The 6,062-nt window shown below is 40.4% G+C and overlaps 1 non-coding gene across 1 annotated transcript; it reads left to right on the forward strand.

Annotated features, from left to right (window-relative positions):
• Nucleotides 1-3,192: 3,192 nt before the first annotated feature.
• LOC141604355 (small nucleolar RNA R71) lies at nt 3,193-3,299 on the forward strand. The gene has a single exon (XR_012526058.1). It is a non-coding gene; the product is annotated as a small nucleolar RNA R71 (small nucleolar RNA).
• Nucleotides 3,300-6,062: the final 2,763 nt, after the last annotated feature.

The raw sequence follows: 6,062 nt of genomic DNA on the forward strand, positions 1-6,062 counted from the left end.
TTGTTGCTTTTGTTGCTCCCTTAGTCCTTGCCATTGATGAATAAACCAAGAAAAGAGTGAAAAATCTTCAATTTCTAGTGCACCCAAATCGATTTAAAGATGAAAGGCTTTGCCTTTATGAATTCAAAAATCGACTCAAAGGTTGAAGATTTTGTGCTTGGTTTTGATTTTTATTGGAAGAGGAGTGATTGATTTGTTGTTAAAAAGATGTTTTGATTTGATTTTGCTGAATGTTGTTGAGGAATATTGTTTTTGTAATGGAGAGGATGAGGGTTTTGAGGGTTATGAGTAGTGTTATGAATGAAGGAATGAAGAAATGAAGGTGGGAGGGGGTTTATAAAACCTGAAAAATTTGAAATGCAGGGGCAAGATGGGCGGATTCTGCTCGGGACGGGCGGATTCTGCCTTTTCTGGGTTGGGAAAAACTCGCCTAAAGATGGGCGTCTTTCAGTGAAGACGCTCGGATTTGCAAACACGGGACGGGCGTCTTCTGCAGAAGACGGGCGGATTCCTTTACTGGGATTTTTCTTGTTTTCCTCAGCTAAGAAGACGGGCGTCTTCCTTTCAGGACGGGCGGATTTTTGAAGACGGGCGGATTCTACTGCAGGACGCCCGGATTCGCTTACAGTCAAAAATATTTCAAAAGTTCAGCTCAGAGGGACGTGCGTCTTCTACCCAAAATGCCCGGATTGCCTGAAGACGGGCGGATTCTCCTGAATCCGCTCGGATTCGACCCCTTTGTACCCGGATTCAGTTCCATCCGTGTACATTGAATATCCCTTGTCATTTTTCCGTTCTTCTTCATATCTCGTGTTCTTCATTGTGGGGGCACTACTAAGGCATGGATAGCCTAGGCAATTGCCATCCCCACACTAAGCTAAAGCACTACACATTAATTGAAATCGTTAGTCCCTCCCTCACTTCTCTCAAACATGATAATTATCTTGATCAAAGTATAAAAATCCAAAAATAACAAAAATGCAATATAAGAATTGAAATGCGAGTTAGGGAGTTAGAAATATTTACAAATGGTGGTTTAGGGAGGACTCCACCAAACTCTCATTCTTGATGAGATGTCAAGGGGGCATGTTCAAGGTGTTGTTGATGTTGCTCAACACCTTGAAAAAGTAATCAAATGCTTGTTCATTATCATGATAGAGGTCTTCAATAGACCTTGGCCCTTGTTGTCGGTCTTGATCGATGGCATTACCAATGTAGGGATTAAAAATCCCTTCAAATTCGTCGTCCCAAAGACCACAAACTTCATTAAGTTGATCATTGAAAATATCTTGATTTGGTGGAGACAACTTTCCCATTTCTTTTTCTCGGCCAATAAGGCCATCTTCTTCATTGCTTGACTTTGATGAGCTTTGCAAGCTCTCTTTGTCACAATTCACTTGCTCTTTGAATGGAGCATCTTCAATTTTCTTCTTCCATTGGACATCCGACTTCTTCCTTTCATCCTTCCGACTATAATGATCGATCATAAAACACGGTTCATGTAAACGGGGAGCTCTCATAGTCTTGTCAAGATTAAAAGTTATACTCTCATCTCCCACATCTAGAGTGAGCTCTCCATATTTTACATCAATCACCGCACCCGCGGTGTGTAAGAAGGGTCTTCCTAGAATGATTGGAATGTTGGAATCTTCCTCCATATCAACAATGACAAAGTCCACCGGGATGAAAAACTTCCCAATTCATACGGGGACATCTTTCCATATCCCTAATGGTGTCTTCGTCGATCTATCGGCCATTTGGAGTGTGATATTGGTGCACTTAAGCTCTCCCATCCCCAACCTTTTACTCACCGAGTACGGCATAATACTCACACTAGCCCCTAGATCACATAAGGCTTTGTTGATTGTGGTGTCGCCAATGGTACACGGTATTGAGAAGCTTCCCGGATCCTTGAGTTTTGGAGGTGAACTCCCTTGAAGTATTGCACTACTCACCTTAGTGAAGGCGATAGTCTCAAGCTTCCGGATCGACTTCTTCTTTGTGAGGATGTCTTTCATGTATTTCGCATAGGCCGGCACGTAATTGATTAATTCCGTGAAAGGAATCGAGACTTCCAAATTCTTCACAATTTCCTTAAACTTTCCAAGTTGGTCATCAAATTTGGGCTTGGCTTGACGATTTGGAAAAGGAAGTCTAATCACAATGGGCTCCTTCTCCTTGACCTTGTCTTCATTTTTCCTTGAGATTTCTTCTTTTGATGATTCTCCATCCTTGGAGTTTTGCACAATTTCTTCCTTATCACTAGCTTCCACAACTTCGTCCTCAACTTGCTTCTTCGGTGCTTTATACCTTGTACCACTTCTCAAGTGAATGGCACTAACCGTTTCATGTCTTGGGGGATTACTTTGAGGTGGTAATTGCCCCTTTTGTCTTTGTGAGCTTGAAGATGCTAGTTGAGTCAATTGGGTTTCCAACATCTTGGTGTGAGCTAGAATGTTGTTGATGGTGGTTTCCTTTGCTTGACTATCTTTTTGCATTTGAGTGAAAAACTCTTGTTGATTCTTTTGCATTTGGAGGACCGCTTTTTGAACATCAAAACCTTGGTCATTTTGTTGATTATATGGATTTTGATTTTGGTAACCTTGGTTTTGGTTGTAAAAGGGTCTTTGATTTTGGTTTCTCATGGGAGGTGGGGTGTATGTTGTTTGAGGGTTTTGAACATTTTGGCTTTTGTATGAGAGATTTGGATGGAATTTGGTGTTTTCATTGTAATAGTTGGAATAAGGGGTACCACTCTTGTATGCTTGGAAAGCATTCACTTGTTCATTTGTTCCCCTACATTCACTTTGGTCATGTCCCAAAGTTCCACAATTCTCACATATCCCGCTTGGGATTGATGAAGATGCCGTCATGGCATTAACATGATGCTTTGGTGATTTCGAGGCTTCTTCAAGTCTAGCCATAGCTTTTTCAAACTTCAAATTGATTGTGTCAATGTGAGCACTAAGTTGAGCACCCAATTGAGTAACGGAGTCCACTTCATGCTTTCCTCCTCTAGTAGCCTTGAGAGGTCTACTATATTGTGAGTTATGGATCGCCATTTCCTCAATTTTGTTCCAAGTTTGATTGTCATCAACTTCGGTGAACATTCCATTTGATCCCATGTTGAGAATGTTCCTTGAATCTTCATATAGACCGTTCCAAAATTTTTGTACCAAGAACCACTCGCTAAGTCCATGATGAGGACATGAGCGACAAATTCCCTTGAACCGCTCCCAAGCTTCATACAAAGATTCTTCATCCCCTTGCTTAAAACCCGTAATTTGAGCTCTTAGCATGTTAGTCTTTTCCGGTGGGTAGAATTTTTTGTAGAAAGCTAGAGCCAATTTCTTCCAAGAATCAATTCCGAGAGTGGCCTTATCGAGGCCCTTCAACCATTGTTTCGCGGTGCCAATTAGAGAAAAAGGAAATAAGACCCATCGAATTTGGTCTTGAGTTACACCGGTTTGAGAAATCGCATCACAATAGTCACAAAAGGTTTCCATATGAGAATGAGGGTCTTCACTAGGCATCCCCCAAAATTGGCTCCTTTCGACTAATTGGATAAAGGCGGATTTGGCAATAAAATTTCCGGTCAAATGTTGTGGTGTGGGAGTACCATTGGGTAGGTTCTCCTCGGTGGGTACGGAATGTGATGAAAACTTAGGCATTGTGGGTTGATTTTGTGTGGTATTTTGTGTTGGGTTCTCCTCACCTTCTCTTGCAAAATGGTTGATGAACTCAATAGTTGGTTGAATATCTACAACCTCACTAATACCTCTCAAATTCCTCCTAGCAAGTCTTCTATTGGTTGTCAAAGTTCTTTCAATTTCACGATCAAAAGGTAACAAATCACCTTGTGACCTTCTAGACATGCAAAATATCAAACAACTCGAAAACAATTAGAACAAACCTTGAGGAGTTTTACTTCCCCAAGGCAAAGAAAGACACAACTAATAACAATATAAGAAAATCTAAATCAAGTTAACACCGTCCCCGGCAACGGGGCCATTTTTGATCGGTCCGTTTCGTGTTCACAATTGAATAGATGTTGTCGTTGGGTCACGTCCGAATCAAAACACAATTTATAGCTTCACAAACAACTCTACAATTAGTAAAGAGGCAAGTAAAGGTCGGATCCCAAGGGACGGGAATTGAGATGAGATTTCTATTGAAACTAGTGGTGTCTTAGGGGTGTCACAATTTGGGTTGATGTAGAAGGTCACTAACTAAATAGCAATGTAAATAAATAAGCAAGATGAAATGAAAGGGTTGTAAACAATTGATAAAAAGCACTAGGGTGTCATGGGGTCATAGGGGAATCATGGGAATTGATCATACAAACATGTTCTCAAATTATAAGCAAGAAATTATTGTTGTGATGGATTGAGTTGGGTTATATCTTACAATCCTAGGAAAGTTTGGGTCCCGGAGCCGAATCGATTAGATTGTACAACACCTACAAGTCGACTTAACCTTCCCTACTCAACAACATGCATGGTCTAATGAGACTCGAGTTGGTTTATGTCTTACAAGTCTCATTGAAAAGATAGGTGATGGGTAAAAAATGCAAGGATTCATAGGCTCGCATTTCATCAAACATAACATGTGCATGAGTTGAGATCAAGACAAGCAAGCAAATAAACCATGAAAGCATATTAATTTAAGCATGAATCATTCCCCATGTTGGTTTCCCCTAATTACCCATTAACCCTAGCTAGGTCACTACTCACTTATTATCATGTTGATCATGCTAGCAAGGTTGTCAATCATTCCAACAAAAGGAAACATGATGAATAAATGAAAGTAATTAACAATAATTAAAAAGGGATTAAGAGAATTATACCTACTAATGATTCCAATAATAAAGCAAAGAATAAAAGAAGTACTTGATGCTTGATTGAGAGGTTGTCAATCTCCCAATAATAACCCAAATAATCTTCAATTACCCAAAATAAAGGATGAACAAAAGAGAGATTAAGGAAATAAAACTTGTATTAAAACTTGATTAATTGTTGATTACAAAACTGAAGAGGGATTTGATTGATATTAACTACTCTAATAATTGATAAGAAGAACGTGCTCTTCTAATTAGACTAATGGGGTATTTATAGTGGAAATTAGGTGGATGCATTAGGGTTAACTAAGGGCTAAACTAGTAATTACACTTTTTAGATTGAGCAGGGAGACGCCGGTATTTTTCGAAGGAAGGGTTCTTTCACGGATGCTTGAAGAAGACGAAATTGTACTGGGCTGGAATCCGTGCGTCTTAGGCACGGGACGGGCGGTTTCATGAGGCTGGGCACGGGCGTCTTCAAGGGAATCCGGGCGGATTCTGGTGGCTGCTTGCCCGGGCGTCATTGAAGGAAGACGCACGGATTGTGCTGTGGAGGACGGGCGGATTCAGGGCAATCCGCTCGGATTGTAGCTCAGCATTGTTTCTTCTTCTTTTCTTCCCTTTTCTTCATAAAATCCTTGGGGATTTCCTCGGGGATGCAAGGATCCTTTCTCGTCATTGCCCAACTACTATAATATGTACAAAGGCCTTCTAATCTTGTCTCTCCTTGATGCTTGGTCATTGAATTCAATCAATTTAGTCTCGTTTTGCCATGAAAATGCAAGATTCTTACTCCTTTCCTACCAAGGGATCAAAATCTCAAAGAATATGCAAAACAAAGAACTAAAGACAATAAATGACCCAAATATGCACTAAAAAGCATGGGAACAAGGCTAATTCAGAGGCTAAATATGCGCTAATTATGGTCGCATCACCTCTCCTACCAAAGACACAAAACCTCAAAGAATATATAAAATGGGAAACTAAAGATAAGAAATGACCTTAATATATGCTAGAAAGCATGGGGACGAGGTTAATTTGGGGACTAAATGTGCTCAAATATGAGTCATATCAAACATCCCCAAACTGAACCTTTGCTCGTCCCGAGTATAGAGGTGACTAAAACTATGACCTTTATTTAAACTAGCTTACTAATATAGCCGATATGAGACAATTAGAGGGTCGCACTCCGCCCCTTCAACTCACAACAAGATATCCATGAGGT

Source organism: Silene latifolia, chromosome 9, assembly GCF_048544455.1.
Source record: "Silene latifolia isolate original U9 population chromosome 9, ASM4854445v1, whole genome shotgun sequence".
Classification (NCBI taxonomy): Eukaryota; Viridiplantae; Streptophyta; class Magnoliopsida; order Caryophyllales; family Caryophyllaceae; genus Silene; species Silene latifolia.